We start from the raw sequence: 17,412 nt of genomic DNA, 5'->3' as shown, positions 1-17,412 counted from the left end.
TGATTTCAGATGATTCCCTTATTCGTGAAACAGGTACCCTTAGTCGACCCTTCAATAAGGTCCTCCGATTAGAAATGAGAACACACCTCTTAGGAAACAGCAGCACTAGCTGCTTTTGATGATAGATTTTAATAGAGGGCAGTTTCCCAGTTTGGCACTGAAACAGGGCAAACTGTTGTGTATTATCTGCTTAACTGGTAACCCCTTGTACTGCTTTTGCCTTGATCCCAAGTAGTTTTAAGCTTAGAAGGTTAGTGGGTAGGGTTTCTTTTTAAGATAATGAGGGTCATGTCTTCCAGCAGAGTATGCAAAAGATCCAGTAAGACTACAGTTTTCAGTCTTGCAGTTGTGTTGAGGGATGAGCCATCTACTACATTAAATGCTGTAATTTAGAGTGGCCAGTTTTGGGTCACATGCCTAATATGAACTTGTGTTATGTTAGTAACAAAGGAAAAAATTACTACTGAATATGGCACAAAGGATTAAATTAGAGAAGCGTAAACTTTCAGCCATGATGAAGACAGTTGTGAAGCTAGTGCTCCATTTAAAATATTACATTGAATAAGAATATTTGTTTTCCTGACTCTGCTGTGCCAACTCTTATTAAATGAGGTTTAATTGTGTACCTTCAGAAAAAAATATACATGGGCCAGTAAGTTTAGTGTATATTTACATGAAGTTTGTGTGTCCTACCATAAATCGCTACACTGAAGTGTCCTGCCTGCACTTATTTATAAGATTAATTTATTAACTTCATTGCTTAGAGGTGGGTAATTTAAATAATCCTATCTATCAGAAATGATCATTAATCTGCCCTTATCTGCTCTTGCAGTATGTGTCTACTGTGAGCACTTTTATTACCTTTCGAAGATAATATAATGGTCTCTTATTAGGCAAGTGATGAAGGTAGAATGAGTAGAAACCAAAACGAACACGATGCATAAAACACACTGACATATTTAAACGGACGTTTTTCAAAAACTGCCTGCTGGCTTTAAAGAAAAGTGTAGCTTCAATCAGTTGATGTTATAATAAATCATTCTTTTTTTTTTAAATGGAAGTATAGTTGATTTACAAAACTGTGTTAATTTCTGCTGTACAGCAAAGTGATTCAGTCACACACACACACACACACACATTCTTTTTTATATTCTTTTCCATTATGGTTTATCACAGGATATTGAATATAGTTCCCTGTACTATACGGTAGCACCTTGTTGTTTATCCATTCTATATATAATAGTTTGCATCTGCTAGCCCCAAGCTCCCAGTCCATCCATCCCCCATCCCACCTCCCCCTTGGCAACTGCAAGTCTGTTCTCTGTATCTCTGAGTCTGTTTCTGTTTTGTAGGTAAGTTCATTTGTGTCATATTTTAGATTCCACATATAAGTGATATCATGTGGTATTTGTCTTTCTCTTTCTGACTTACTTCACTTAGTATGATAATCTCTAGGTCCATCCATGTTGCTGCAAATGGCATTATTTCATTCTTTTTTTATGACTGAGTCGTATTCCAGTGTATATATGTACCACATCTTTTTTCTTTCAGAAATTTATTTATTTTTAACATCTTTATTGGAGTGTAATTGCTTTACAATGTTGTGTTAGTTTCTGCTGTATAACAAAGTGAATCAGCTTTACGTATACATATATCCCCATATCTCCTCCCTCTTGAGTCTCCCTCCCACCCTCCCTATCCCACCCCCTAGGTGGTCACAAAGCACCGAGCTGATCTCTGTGCTATGCAGCTGCTTCCCACTAGCTAGCTATTTTACATTTTATGTACCACATCTTTATCCATTCATCTGTCAATGGACATTTAGATTGTTTGCATGTCTTGGCTATTGTGAATGGTGCTTCTATGAACACAGGGGGTGCGTGTATCTTTTTCAATAATAGTTTTGTCTGGATATATGCCCAAAAGTGGAATTGGAACCTCCATACTGTTTTCCACAGTGGCTGCACCAACTTACATTCCCACCAACAGTGTAGAAGGGCTCCCTTTTCTCCACACCCTCTTCAGCATTTGTTATTTGTAGACTTTTCTACAAATAACATGGCCATTCTGACTGGTGTGGGGTGGTACCTCTTTGTAGTTTTGCTTTGCATTTCTCTAATAATTAGTGATGTTGGGAATCTTTTCATGTGCCTGTTGGTCATCTGTATGTCCTCTTTGGAAAAATGTCTATTTAGGTCTTCTGCCCAGTTTACAATTGGGTTGTTTGGTTTTTTGTTGTTGAGTAGTATGAGCTGTTTGTATATTTTGAAAATTAAGCCCGTGTCAGTCTCATCATTTGCAAATATTTTCTCCGAGTACATAGGTTGCCTTTTTGTTTTATGGTTTTCTTTGGTGTACAAAAGCTTGTAACTTTGATTAGTCCTACTTATTTTTGCTCTTATTTTTATTGCCTTGGGAGACTAACCTAAAAAAAACATTGGTATGATTTGTGTCAGAGAATGTTTTGCCTGTCTTCTCTTCTAGGAGCTTTATGGTGTCATGTCTTATGATTAAGTCTTTAAGCCATTTTGAGTTTACTTTTGTGTATGGTGTGAGGGTGTGTTCTAACTTCACTGATTTACATGCACTGTCCAACTTTCCCAACACCACTTGCTAAAGAGACTGTCTTTTCTCCATTGTATAGTTTTGCCTCCTTCATCAAAGATCAGTTGACTGTAGGTGTGCAGGTTTATTTCTGGGCTCTCTATTCTGTTCCGTTTATCCATAGTCTGTTTTTATGCCAATACCATGCCATTTTGATTACTGTAGCTTTGTAGTATTGTCTGAAGTCTGGGAGGGTTATGCCTCCTGCTTTGTTCTTTTTCCTCAGGATTGCTTTGGCAATTCTGGGTCTTCTATGGTTCCATATAAATTTTAGGAGTATTGGTTCTAGTTCTGTTGAAAATGTCCCGGGTAATTTGGTAACAATTGCCTTAAATCTGTGGATTGCTTTGGGTAGTATAGTCATTTTACCAATATTAATTCTTCCAATCTAAGAGCTTGGGATAGCTTTCCATTTCCTTGAATCACCTTCAGTTTCCTTTATTAATGTTTTCTAGTTGTCAGCATAAAAGTCTTTCACCTCGGGGATTCCCTGGTGGCGCACTGGTTGAGGGTCCCCTGCCGATGCGGGGGACGCGGGTTCGTGCCCTGGTCTGGGAGGATCCCACATGCTGCGGAGCGGCTGGGCCCGTAAGCCATGGCCGCTGGGTCTGCACGTTCGGAGGCTGTGCTACGCAATGGGAGAGGCCACGGCAGTGAGAGGCCTGCGTACCACACACACACAAAAAAAGTCTTTCACCTCCTTCATCAGGTTTATTCCTAAGTATTTTAATTTTTTATATATGATTTTAAAAGCGATTTTTTTTTTTACATTCCCTTTCTGATATTTCACTGTTAGTGTAAAGAAATGCAACCAATTTCTGTATGTTAATCTTGTGTCCTGCTACCTTGCTGAATTCATTTATCAGTTCTAGTAGTTTTTGTGTGGAGTCTTTAGGGCTTTCTATATATAGTATCATGTCTTCTATATATAATGACAGCTTTACCACTTCTCTTCCAATTCAGATATCTTTAATTTCCTTTTCCTGTCTGATTCCTTTCTAAAATATCATTATTTTCATTCAACTTTTTATTGAAATTTTACTGATTTTGAAATACATATTTGGCATATCATAAGAGAAATATTCTTATTTACTAAACTGTGTTCTTCCATCAAATACTGCTAAATAAACACGTGAAACTGCCCAATACGTCCTTTTAGACTGACAGTGTAGACTTAAGTGGGGACCCCTACTGCAGTGGGAAATCTGTAAACTTATTTTTTTTTTCTTTTTATGACAATCAGAAGTGGTTTGATGATAATTAGCAGAACCTCCTTAAGGCCTAAAGAGTGTCTGAGGGCTCTGATTAAAGCTCAGAATGAAGCAGCTGCAGGCATTGGTCAGGGGCTCAGAAATGAGGGACTCCTCTTTCTGCAAAGAATGCCACTTTCGTCCCCCAGTCGTTGGGGAGCTTCATCCCCTTTGAGGAATTTCCTAAAGAGAAGGTGAGGGAGGTGACAATAGAGAGAGGCTTTGATTATGAAATAGGTGATTGAACTTTAAGTGGGTATCCCTGTTCTCTTGAGCGACAAAAACCACCCTTCCCAAACGTGCTGATACTGTGAGCCCATTCGTTGCTCAAGAAGGTCTATCTTTTAAAAACAAAGAGGGTTTTTTTTGTGGATTAGCTCAGGTAATGCCTCTATAGAGTGTACATTGAAAACCAGGTGGACACTTCAAACCTTAGACCTCTTACAGGATGTAAATTTGCTCTGTGAGAGGGGCCTGAAGGAAAAAATGTGATGGGCAGAGAAACGTTCTTGTCGTTATTATAAGCAAAGAGACCCTGTCTCATTTCTCCCAGTTGGGCTCAAAGCTGGTTCATTAACCTGGCCTCTTTCAGGCCCTTTATCTCCTCAAACACCAGTCCTTGAAGAGGCCCTCATTTGGGCCCCAGAGTAGAATCCTGCCCATGGTTTAGAGCATTGGGGGAAAGGTGGAGGAGAGTCAGAGGAGAGGGAGGAATATTGGGGACCAGCCTCCCCTCGACTGGCCACGTCATTTGTGTGAACCTCATGGAAACAGCTAAAGGAAGAGAAGTCGCCTGCATATTAGAATCCTAGAGGTAATAATAATTACAAGGAGTAAAAAAGTTTTATAAAAGTCTAAGTAAAATGACGGTTATTCCCCTGACAAGGAATTCTTACCTTTGCTTACATGGTTGTTTAATCTTTGATCCTAAATTTGAGAGTTTTAAGGGAGACCTTAAACTTGGCTCCAGGGATTTTTCAGTTCAATTCAGTAATCATTTTGAAATGTCATACGACCAGTGATTTTCAGTGCTTTGCAGGCATACTGTCCACTTAATCAACTTTGTGCCAATAAAGCTCCTTTTATAGTGTCTTTTTAATTTTGGATTTTGCTTAGGGATACATCTTTTTTGGTGGCACACCATGTGTCTTCTGCATCCATTTCTCTCACCAGACTTAAAACTAAGACAATAGGGAAAGTAGGTACAGGAGGCTCTCTGAGTGTCATTCTTCATGGGCAGAGAAAAGAAATGTCTGCCTTCTTCATCTTTCTTCTCAGGCTTTTGTGAAGTGAGGAGGAATAGTCCAGCCCCAAGACCGGGCAGGATTTGAGGCTGGTGATTCCGAGCAGTTCCTGGGCACTTGTGGAAGACTCAGATCTCCTCTTGTTCCCACATGTGTGCATGACATTGTTCTATCCCCTTCACTGAAAGGAGCCAACTGGGCTCTTCTCTGCTGCCCATATTCTTGTGCCCTGGCTTACTAGAGCCTTCCAGAAGAAAACGTAAATGACCTGCATAAGCTTATGTACAAGAGTCTCTCTTGAAACCCAGAAAGGCATATATTTCCAGAGTAATTTCCTTGTGGTTCCTCTCAAAGCAGATGAATAGGAAAAGCTTTTTAAATTAAAATAATTTTATTGTGGCCCATGTCACAGTGGGTTTCAGGTTATCCTGCCCTTGCAGTTAGTAATGATGTTCTGTGAGGCCTGTAATCTTGATGCACAGGTGAGATAACAGGGGGATCAGCTGATGCAGAATCAGAAGCAGTCTCTTCATGAACAGAGGTGCCACGGGCTCCCGTACTTGACATTCTCTTTGAACATATGGGAGATGTTCCTTTCACACACATGGAGAGATTCCCCATCCCAGAAGGCTGTTGTACCAATGGAGAAAATATCCTAGTTCATTCTTCAGTGCCAATGTGCAAAAATTTAACAATTTTGCTTTGAGGCACAAACCTCAACTAATCATGCTGTTGGTATTTCCCAGTATCACACCAAGATTGACAATCAGTTTATCTAGCTCTCTTGATGTAAAGTTACTCAAATTAGTATATTCTCATTTTTTTTCTGAGCAGATATTACCAGGAAGGTATTTTTAAAAAATCAAATCTTCCTTTCTCTTCTTCAACTTCTTTTTTTTTTTTTTTTGCAGTATGTGGGCCTCTCGCTGTTGTGGCCTCTCCCGTTGCAGAGCACAGGCTCAGCGGCCATGGCTCACGGGCCTAGCTGCTCCGTGGCATGTGGGATCTTCCTGGACCGGGGCACGAACCCGTGTCCCCTGCATCGGCAGGTGGACTCTCAACCACTGCGCCACCAGGGGAGCCCCAACTTCTTCTTAAGATGACACATTTCCACACTTTCTTGTTAGTGTTCAATCATCCAGAAGATATTTTGGAGCATACTTTGTACAGTGGAAAATTAATTTGGAGATACTATTTTGTAAAAAAGCATTTGCAACCTTATTAATGATTATAGGGAATTTTGGTGGTCTGTTTTGTATTTTAATTCTGTAAGCATTCAAACATGATGAAAAGAGTTTAAGGTAATAACATTCACTATTTTGGGGTATTTAGGAACCGGTTTTATTCACTGGAACAATGAGGAAAAATCCGGATCCCTTTAATGAGCGTACGGATGAGGAACTGTAGAATGCCTTAGAAGAGGTAATTTATTGAATGTAATTAACTTGTTAGCATCAGTATGTGTGTGTGTACATTTATAGCAGCACAGGTAATTAAGGGGAGCTTATCGGTTTAACTGACTTTATTTAGCACCAAGGAGAACACTGATGACATGGGTACATGTGTAAATTAAAACTTGTATATTAGTGGTGATGAAAACCAACAAGATAATGCCTTAAGCTTTCATTTTAGCTTTTCCCTAGAACCCAAAGCAACTAGGTACATTATCTTGTCCTTAGTAGAACACTAAACTAGAAGTTATAATTATGAGTTCAAATTCTACTAAGTGACCTAGTGAATTAGTTACCTTAATTACTTTGCAATGTTCATTTTATTTCTCTGGTCTTAGGGAATATCAACTAAGTGGAGACAATAGTAGTTTTTCATTATTAACTGAAAGATAAATGAGATCATACCAACAAAATGCCATGGAGTTTCATAAGAGAGTGTCTATAAAGGTAAATTATATATAAAAAATAATGCCGCAGCATGAATGCAGGTAAGAGAACCCTGGCGCTTTTGCTCAGTTTTTATATGGATCGGTTCATTTCTAGAGGATTTTCTGTTATTTGTGTCATGTTTCCCTTTGGCCCACTTCTTTGAATTTCCTCACCCTTGCGTGAGAAGGATTTTGACTTGTTAAGTTGCTGTTGGTTTGTACATTTTGATACAAATTATTTTGTGTATTGGTCCTGGTTTTGCAAATTGATTCTACTAATGGCAGAAACTGTATCTAGACTTCTAAACCATAAACAGACTTCTGATTTCTCATAGGACCTAGTTCAGTCTTATTCTAAACCATAAACAGACTTCTAATTTCTCATAGGACCTAGTTCAGTCTTATTCTAAACCATAAACAGACTTCTAATTTCTCAGAGGACCTAGGTCAGTCTTATTCTTTTAAAAAAGTAAGCACTTAATAAATAGGTACTAAATGTTTGATTGATCTCATTTCAGAGAAGTGTGGCTTATTTCTTAAAAAAAAATTTTTTTTTTACACATATCCAAATGACTGTTCACACTGTTGTTTTGAATTGGTGTGTTTGTCATTTAGTGTCACCCTTCCAGGGAAGCTCCGAAATCTGTAATATATAGATGAGCTTTGACTGTGAGCAAGCAGATTTGGAGGCCTGACAATTTCCTGCAGGGAATTCTGGTTTCTGAAGGCATGTCGGCACTGAGTCTTTACAAACTACCCCTCTTTCCAGCAACTGTGGGGATTTTATTTTCCTAAATCAGGCTGATTGCTTCACCTTCTCTTACTTGAGAAGCAGTGGACCTCTGATTTCATTTAAGCTTGTGAGTCTTTCTACAGTGAAATTCTAGAAGAGAAGAGGTGGGGAGAGCAGTTAACCATTAAATATAAAGAAAGAAGGATGATCCACTGCTCTTGAACTCACAAAACAGATTTAATGGTGAAACTGTGACATCTTAAAAAAAAAAAACAACTGGAAGTACTGGTAAATTATTTTCCTATTTGTTTCCAAGCTCGAGATTTCTCTTAACAGAGTTTCAGGTAGTAAAATTACTCTAGAATTTTGGACAGAGAGGAAATGTTAATTGGGAGACAAATCCCGTAAAAAACTATCTTAGAACTTGGCCCTTATACTTAATTCATCTGTAGGAGCCAAAATTTAGATAAAATTTAGTAGCCTCTCAATTCTAAAAATGATGAGGTGGTGGAAGTGGTAGACAACACTGAGATCTACCTTTATTTAAACTACATTTGGAACTTACTGTAAAGAGAAAGAAACATGAGTTTATTTCACAAAGTGAAGTGTGTGGTTTCCATGTATTGCTTCTGGAATTGACCCTATTACTTTACTGATATGTCTTAGAGTGAGAAATCATCCCATCATTTTGTCTAGGAATTGTTTCTTTATGACTTTTCAAAATAAAACCACATCTTTTATTGAAAAACATACAAATATGTCATAAAGAAATAATTCCCAGAGAAACAGAATGATGGGATGATTTCTCACTCTAAGACGTTGCACTAAAGCAATGAGGTCAATTTTTTTTTTTTTTAATGAGGTCAGTTTTTAAGTGAACTAAAAGCTCCAGTCATTGGTTAATAAATAATGCCAAACTAGACATGTGAACCCAAACTCATAGAGTTGGCCTGCAAGTGAGAGGGCACCACTATGTTTTCCTCTTTAAGAACTTCAATTAAAAGAAAAAGATGCTTTAAAAAAATTTTTTTTAGGTCCTCTTAGTTCTGTCTCCTCCTTCTCCCTTGGTGGAGATGGACATTCAGAAGGGAGACAGTCCTAATAATGGTGCCCGTCTCATCTTGGTTACTTTTCAAAATATGCTGAAATATGTTTTTCTTATACTGAAGAATAGCCAGCTGGCTGTAAACTGAAGAAAGTTCATCAGAAATTGGTGCCAATTAGGGCACCTAAAAAGCAAGGGCGGCTCTACAAATATAGCGTAAGTAGTGAGTGAAGAAGATGAAGCCCTTTATCACTCAAAGGTTAAAAGAGCACAGTAGATAAAACTCTGGAAATGAATCATCGATGTGTTGCTTCTATTAAAAAACAAAAACAAAACAGCTTAGATACTGGGATTTACAATTCAGAGTGCTATGTCATGTCAAAACTGGGAAGAAATCACCCAGTTATGTTCTACGTTGATACGTTGATCCTCTGTTAGGACACAAGTATGTCTCATCATACTGAAAACCAAGATACAGAAATCTGCGGCCTGTGCATCAGGAACCACGTGATTCAGTCCTGGCTTTGGCGACAGGTCACATTTCCATTTCTCTGGGCCTTGTATTTAGGTGAGCAGGCTCTCCTTTTACTTCATTTACTGCTGGCTCTGCTCTACTAAAATCTCTTCCCCATCTGTTGACTGCATTTTTTCACTCTCTCTTTCCAGCCCACACCAGCCTTTCTTTTTGAAAAGAAGGTTCCATAAAATGTGGAAACCATCTGACATCTGTGTTAACTTCCTGTGAGGGGCGTTGGCACCTGGTTGGTAGATACAGTACACGCAGGTTACTTTGAAAATGTTTATGATGATAGAAATAAGGTGCCCTATAAGTTCAGTTTATTTACATATTTATTTTTAAATTTTTATTTATTTTATTTTTGGCTGCATTGGGTCTTCGTTGCTGCGCCTGGGCTTTCTCTAGTTGCGGTGAGCGGGAGCCACTCTTCATTGTGGTGCATGGGTTTCTCATTGCGGTGGCTTCTCTTGTTGTGGAGCATGGGCTCTGGGGCGCATGGGCTTCAGTAGTTGTGGCACGTGGGCTCAGTAGTTGTGGCTCACAGGTTCTAGGGCACGGGCTCAGTAGTTGTGGCGCACGGGCTTAGCTGTTCCACGGCATGTGGGAACTTCCCGGACCAGGGCTTGAACCCGTGTCCCCTGCATTGGCAGGCGGATTCTTAACCACTGCACCACGACGGAAGCCCCCATAAGTTCAGTTTGTTACCTTTCAGTTTTGCTATAGTTTATTTTCCGAAGCTCAAAAAAGATCTGAAGTATTCTATACTGAGTTGTATACTTTTTAATAGTATTATATGCTCCATTTTCCTTAAATTATAATTTTAAGTTCTTTCCACAGTTTAAAATATGATGTTATGATATCTTGGAGCCAGTTAATTGTTTAATAATATATTCCTTTTATACTTATATTTAATAAGAAAACAGTGTTATATATAAATTATCTATTTATATGGATTTATTTTCTAATTTATAGGAACAGACATGTCACAAGAAGAGATGAACTTGTGGCTTCATTCATACAGCCAACAAATATCTACTGAGAGCTTTCTAGACAGCCATTGTTTCAGATTCTGGGGTTATCACAGTCATTAAAAGAAACAAAGTCTCTACCCTTTTGGAACTTAAATCCTCCTGGAGAAGATGGAAAACAAGCCAATGCATATGTAACAAAGTCTCAGTGCTGATACTTGCAAAGGAGAAAAATAAAGCAGAATATGAAGAGGGGCTAGCTGACAGCATTATTAATAATGGGCAATATCTGTTGATCTCTTTGTATCAATCACTGTTGTAAATTCTACACATAATGACTCATTTTATACTCTGACAATGTTAGGAGGTAAACACCTTTATTATACTATAGTCTTATTTAGAGTTTAGGAAGCTAAGATAAACTTCAGGAAGTTGCCCAATTGGCAGAGCCAGGTAGGACTTATGCCCAGGCTGTCTGGCTGCAAGGCTCCAATTTTTTTGTTTTAAAATTTTCAGATCACAAGAACATGGAAGGAGTAGTATGATGAACACATATGCACCTTCACCTTGATTCACCAGCTGTTAATATTTTTCCACATTTGCTTCCTCTCTTCCATATATTTTGCTGAACTGCTTGTAAGTTGTAGAAATGTTTATTAAAAGTTGCAATTCACCTTTAAATACATAAATATACACCTTGCAAGAATAAGGACATTCTCTCACATAACACAGTTTTCTAAATCAAGAAATTTAATAGTAATATCACACTATTATCTGTTTTCAGATTCTCCAGTTGTAACTCCTAGTTATTACTGTCTACTGCCTCTATTGTGTTTTTTTCCATTCTAATACTAAATTATACTGGGTTGGCCAAAAAGTTAGTTCAGTTTTAAGTAAAAATAAAAGACATTTTTCATGTTCACCAAGACCTTTATTGAATGATGTATTCGTTAACCGAATGAACTTTTTGGCCAACCCAATAACTTGAATATATGATTATACTATAGAAAGCCTTCATATTCTTATTATTCTCATAACCATCCCTGATTCATAAATGAAGACAGAATCTCAGAAAACAGTATTTTCTGAAAAACACTGCTTCTCACAACCCTTATTCCTCATGAGGCAAATATGGACAACTGGAAGGAAAGTAAAAAACCAGATTAGTGATGAGATGCCATCCCAGTAAGGGGCAAGTGTAAAATTATTTCTTCAAAGTCAGGATGTCAGTTTTAAGAAACACCAACCCACTTGCACCACAATACAAATCTTACCCTTTAGATTTTTGTACTTTTCATGCAGTCGCTAAATACGAATACCATATTTAATCCTAACTCTGAAATCCCCTTTCTTGGGATTGGACTTCATCAGGAGCACAGTTTGGGATCACATTCATAGAAGTGCTCCAGCATTTAGGATACCACGAAAATATTGCCCACTCACCCTTGGTGTTTTGTTATTTGACACTATAATTGTGTCCCTGCTCATTGGCCATCACTCATCAATCTGTTGGTATCTTAATTTGAAATGTATTTACTCTTTGTTCTTTAACTTCAAATATAGCCTGAGTTTGGTTCTTGTTCTGTAGTACTTCTCCAAAATAAATATTCGTTGAATTGATCCCTACCACCCAATGTACTTTCAGATTAACTTCGGAAGTTAAAAGCTTGGTTTTCTTTTTTATCTTATGATTACAGTTTTATGAAGATACATGAATATAAACACCACTTATACCCACAGTCTGGGGGAAATAAGATGTTATGTTGTATCCTGTTTTTCATGGATTTTCATTCACTGCAAGATATTTTTGACATTGAAGAAAATGCACTTAACTGGTCCAGTATTTATGAGATTAAACTTGGGAAAGAACCATTACCAGAATAGGCTCCAGGATTACTAATGTATGAGGTGCAGTTTGCCATTGTTTGAATTCGTATTTTTTTAAACTTTTAGACCTTCCAAAATTGTAAAGTGCTGATAAGATTATATCTAAAAGAACCATACTTCCTGTTATATATATATATATATATATATATATATATATATATTTTAAGTTTCCCTTTAATGTACCAACCCATATGCAAAATGTACTTTGGTAAACTTGACTCAACCATAAAATCCTTTTAACTTTTCCATTTAAACCACACTGGGAGAAATAGCTTCATTTTTTGAGAAACTTCCTTAACTAATCCTTAGGTGGGGTTTCTGGTAGGTGTCATGTGGCAGGGAAGGGGGACACTGATATTTTCCTGTCCTGACTTGACTCTACATCTTTCTCAGTGAATGCTAATTGGAAATAGCTCTCCCCATCACGTGGCTGTACATGTAAGATACGTAAGAAGTCATGAGGACTTCAAAGCTCTAACGTCTAAGAGGATTGTCTGCTTCAGTAGCAGTTTGTTCAGGAAAAATGTTCTTTCTGTATCCACAGGTATAATTTAAAGAAGCCATCAAAAGTGTTCCTGGCAAAATGGATACCGAATTAGCAGAATCAGGATCGAACTTCAGTGCTGGACAGAGACAACTGGTGTGTCTTGCTAGGACTATTCTCAGGAAAAGTCAGATATTGATTATTGACAAAGCAACTTTTAATAAACATTTCTACAACTTACAAGCCAAATGTGGACCCAAGGTATGGAGCTGAGGTCCATGAAACCTGGTATCCAAAATTTAAGTGTTGTAAATGGAAAACATTTAGTGATGCTGAGAAATGTTTCTAAGTGTTCTCTTTGCCCGAAAGATATCTCTTGTTAACATTAATTCCAGAAAACAAAAGAAGAAACCAAAGCATGTTATATGGTGTTAATGTTGTTACTAGGCATCCTATGAGAGCTAGATTCCTAAATCCAGCTCCTGATAGTTTCAAGCAATTTTGAGGGAAGACTATTTTCCATTGTTTTATGAAAAATAGTAAATTTCTAAGACTTTTTATACTTATTTTTTTTAGGAACAAGATTATGTCTTGAAGTATTGATTTTAAAAACATTATAAAATATCATGATATTTTAAAGTCTTAAGTCCACGTTTCCTGCCTACACTGAACTAAATCAACTTTTCTGATTCCAGAACTGATGAGTTAATACAAAAATAGTCCATGAGAAATTTGTTCAGTGCACTGTGCTAACCATCACAAACAGATTGACCACCATTATTGACAGCGACAGGATAATGGTAAGACCTTCACCTGTGGAATTTCACTTGTTTCCATTTATGTTCAATTTTTCAACACATCCTTCCTTGTAAAACTTGATAGGAGGGAACCTCCAATAATTTAATTTTCTCTTAGTTTCTCCTCTCATTGCTGACAATAACTCAAGTACTTAACTATACTTTCACAATGTGCTATTAAATCATATATCCAGTAATTTTTTCATATTACATTACTGACTGGGGGATTTTTGCAGAAATTAACACCTGTGGCTGGCGATTTGTTATGTAAGTGAATATCGAAATGTCTCTGGTCAATAATGTTCAGACAATAAAAGACGTACGTCTCTGGTCAATAATGAGTTAAAAGTTTATTAAATTGTCATTTTTTTAAGATGGCCAACCATGAAAATATTCCAAACCCAAGTTATGGCTTCATATTTCAGAGAGGTAGAAGATGGTCATCTTGGCTGTGTCACAATTGTTTCAGCATTTTTGGATTCCCTTAATCAAAAAATTAGCCTTTCATTTAGACTGCCATGAGGTTGTTGGCTAAGGTTGCAGAATTTCTCAGCTGTTGCTGTCAGAGGGGAGTCCATGAGAAGAAAGGGCCTAGTGAGAAAAACGAAGTATTTCAACAGAAAGGATTTAATATAGGAAATTTGTTGCACAGGAATTGGAGGGCTAGAAAAATGAAACACTGGGGTAATAATTTTAGGAAGCAGCTACTGTGTCCTAGGACAGATCTCCAGAACTAAGAACTCAGAAAAGAGGCTCTAAAGAGTCAGTGCTCAGACTTCCAAGGAGAGGTCACTGCCTAGTTGCTGGCCATATTTGTGAGGGAGCACAATGAGGCTAGTTCTCCATGTGCTAATAGAAGCTGGGAGCTGGAGTCAGGTCCCACTGCTGAGATGATGCTTCAGGAGCAGCAGAAACCAGGTAGACCATTAGCTCTGATTCCCACCTTCAGTCTCCCTCTAGTGCCCCCTACTGACAAAACCTAACAGAGGCCAGCTGGCCAAAGGTCTTCTGACATGAGATTTGCAGAGACCCAGCCTTTGCATCACAGATGAGAGTACAGAAACAAAAATGCATCAGGGGCTGAGATACTGCATATAAACAACCAGTAAGTCTCACACAGTAAATCTGGACTCTGCACACAAAGCTAGGGCCTCTGGATATCTGTCTAGTATCTTCCTTCCAGGTTTGATTGGCGTTTTCTTCCTTAGTAATTTAATATTTCCTTCCTTCCTCCCTCTATTACTTTTCTCTCATTTTCATCTTCTTTGTTCTTTCCCTGCTGAGTTTCAATAAATGTTAGGGTGTGGCTTCATAAAATGATAAGGGAATCATCCCTTAAAGGAAAAAACCTTTGGCTGCATATAATCTCAAGGAATGCAGGGTATTTTAAGGTTAACCTGTAGCCTGTGACAGTGAGCTGATTTCACTCATCTTATGGATGGTCTAACTGCTGTCAGGAGACACCACAGGGTCCAGTGATGCTGATTAGTAATGAAATAGATAAAGAATGCCTGCATATAATGCATAGGAGGCAACAGATGAAGTTATTTAACCAGTGAATATGATGGTCCATAAAAAAACAGGTAGTAATCAGTAATACCCAAACTTCCTTATGTTTAATGATAATGGTACTATCTCTCTTGACTTCTTAGGCCGTTTCTGGAATATCACCTCCCATCCTACTTCACATTCATTGTCAGATGGGATCATCAGTGGGGGCACTGAGTAGATAGCAGAGTGTCAGCACTGAAGCAGTGCCTTTAGCCTCACTCCCCCGAGCTGAACGTGCACAGGAGTGAGCTCTGGGGAGGCAGATGACAGGAGTGGGGCATCCCCAACCAAAGGGATGCTCTGGGCTCCGAGCAGTGTGTCTGGTCATCTGGACTAGGACATCACAGTAGGAAGCAGGCCTCTCCTGCAGACTTTCATGAGGGATCAGGTAACATTCCAAGACTGCAGGACAGTGACTCTTAAATTCCAGAAACGTTTAGCATCAGGCATCCTTAGTCCCTCATTTTGTGTTTTGTTTTTTTTTAAAATTATTTGGTTGCACCAGGTCTTAGTTGCGGCAGGAGGCCTCCTTAGTTGTGGCTCGCTGACTCCTTAGTTGCGGCACGCGGGCTCCTTAGTTGTGGCATGCAGAGCATGTGGGATCTAGTTCCCTGACCAGGGATCGAATCTGGGCCCCCTGCATTGGGAGCATGGAGTCTTCACCACTGCATGCCATCAGGAAAGTCCCTCTCATTTTGTGGTCTTGAATGAATGCTAATTGGAAAAGTAACATTTTAGTTCTACTTTTTACTATCACTTTGTTGTTCTTAGCTCTCAGCATTGCAGCATTGCATTTCTCAGACTATCCCCAAAAGTGTCCTTCTTCCACAATAAACGAATGATGCTGTGAAATCTACTGTTTCAAGCCCCTTGTCAGGCTTTAGAGGCAGCAGCAGAAAGATGGCTTGATCTCTAGCTCAGTTAGGGGTCCATTCAAATAAATTCTTTTCTCCTAAATGTACCCTGGAGTTTTATTTTTGGTTTTTAGTATTGCAGTCACCTTGCAATATACGGTCGGTTAGGGAAACAGTGAGGCAGGACAAAATTTGGCAGACGTGTCAGCTCTTCAGTCCTAAGTCTTATCCATCAGCACTTGATCCACAGGTGTGAACGTCCATAGATGTGAATCAATCAACTTTGTTGCCGTTATCAAAATATGTCCATTTGTTTAATGCTTTACTTACCAGTATCTTCTGGTAAATTTCTATAACCTCAAATTTTTCTCTCTTGGTCAGTGTCTTTGAATAAATCTTTAACATGGTTTTACAAAGCAGTTTACATCCTGGTCCCTCCCCACCTTTCTAGTTTTGTCCTTCTCAGCTCTCCCTCTTTCCTTTAGAGCTAAAACCACATTGATGGTCTTTCAGTTCTCCAAATGCAGTGTTCACTCTCTCTTACAGTTGTGCCCTTTCTCGACTGTTGGTGGCTTAGACTAAGGTGCTAGCGGTGGAAATGGTGAGATGGTTGGATTTGGGGTGGATAACAAAGTGGAGCCAAGTGGACTGTGTGATGGATCGAACGTGGGATCTGAGGGAAGAGAGAGGAGTTGATACTGGTTTCTGGGTGTGGAGACTGACCATCTGGGTGAATGGGGAAGACAGAGAAGGGAAATGCAAGGGTTCTCTTTGGAGCCTGTCACCTTTGCAATGACCGATGTTTTTCATGGTGGACCTTGTCCTTCACTGTGGAGCTGCCCTTCCCACTCCTGTGTTGGGAGACCTTCGGTTTAGGGCTCCCTGGCCAAGATTTCATCAGTGATAACATGGGGAGGTCCCACCAGGAGTTGTAAACTTGGCCACTTGTTTATATCCTGGTCCTAGCTGGTTGCGGTCGCTGACTCCTTTGGTAGGAATGGCAGGATTAGACCTCAGAGGACCCAAGAGACATGCATCCTCTAGCTTCAGAGCTGGGGAATTGTCTTCTGTGCTCCATCCACCCCAGGTGTAAACCCTGTCTTTTGTTCTAGAGCTTATGATTATCAGTTGGCTTTCAATTCAACAAAAACACCAATGAATAATCTTTCTCAAAACTTTGATTTTTGAGGCAATATTTTTCTTGCTCGCTTTAGAAATAAAGGCATACCTTTTCCTATTGCACTTCACAGATACTAATTTTTTTTTTTTTTTACATATTGAAGGTTTGTCACATCTCTGTGTAGAGCAAGTCTATCAGTGCCATTTTTCCAACAATATTGCTCACTCCGTGTGTTTGTCACATTTTGGTAATTCTCACAGTATTTCAAACTTTTTCACCATCACTGCATCTGTTATGGTGATCTTTGATGTTACTACTGTGACTTGCTAAAGACTCTGATGATGGTTAGTATTTTTTAGCAATAAATTATTTTTAAATTAAGGTCTGTACATTGTTTTTTTTCCACACAATGCTACTGCACACTTGACAGGCTGCAGTATAGTGTAAACATAACTTCTATATGCCCTGGGAAATCAGGA

At 38.7% G+C, this 17,412-nt stretch overlaps 1 pseudogene across 1 annotated transcript in view; it reads left to right on the top strand.

Annotated features, from left to right (window-relative positions):
- The window catches only part of LOC111176319 (ATP-binding cassette sub-family C member 4-like), a 105,955-nt pseudogene that overhangs the window by 64,146 nt on the left and 24,397 nt on the right, over window positions 1-17,412 (top strand). The window contains exons 13-18 of the transcript XR_016388767.1: window positions 6,431-6,520; window positions 6,888-9,323; window positions 9,422-10,876; window positions 11,938-12,148; window positions 12,672-12,872; window positions 13,307-13,411. The product of XR_016388767.1 is annotated as an ATP-binding cassette sub-family C member 4-like (transcript). The remainder of the gene's footprint in view (window positions 1-6,430; window positions 6,521-6,887; window positions 9,324-9,421; window positions 10,877-11,937; window positions 12,149-12,671; window positions 12,873-13,306; window positions 13,412-17,412) is intronic.

The sequence above is a fragment of the Delphinapterus leucas genome, chromosome 18, assembly GCF_059928025.1.
Source record: "Delphinapterus leucas isolate spDelLeu-1000000601 "Yukka" chromosome 18, BTC_Dleu_Yukka2, whole genome shotgun sequence".
Taxonomy (NCBI): Eukaryota; Metazoa; Chordata; class Mammalia; order Artiodactyla; family Monodontidae; genus Delphinapterus; species Delphinapterus leucas.
Note: the sequence above shows the minus strand (reverse complement) of the source record. Positions and strands in the feature narration are given on the sequence as shown.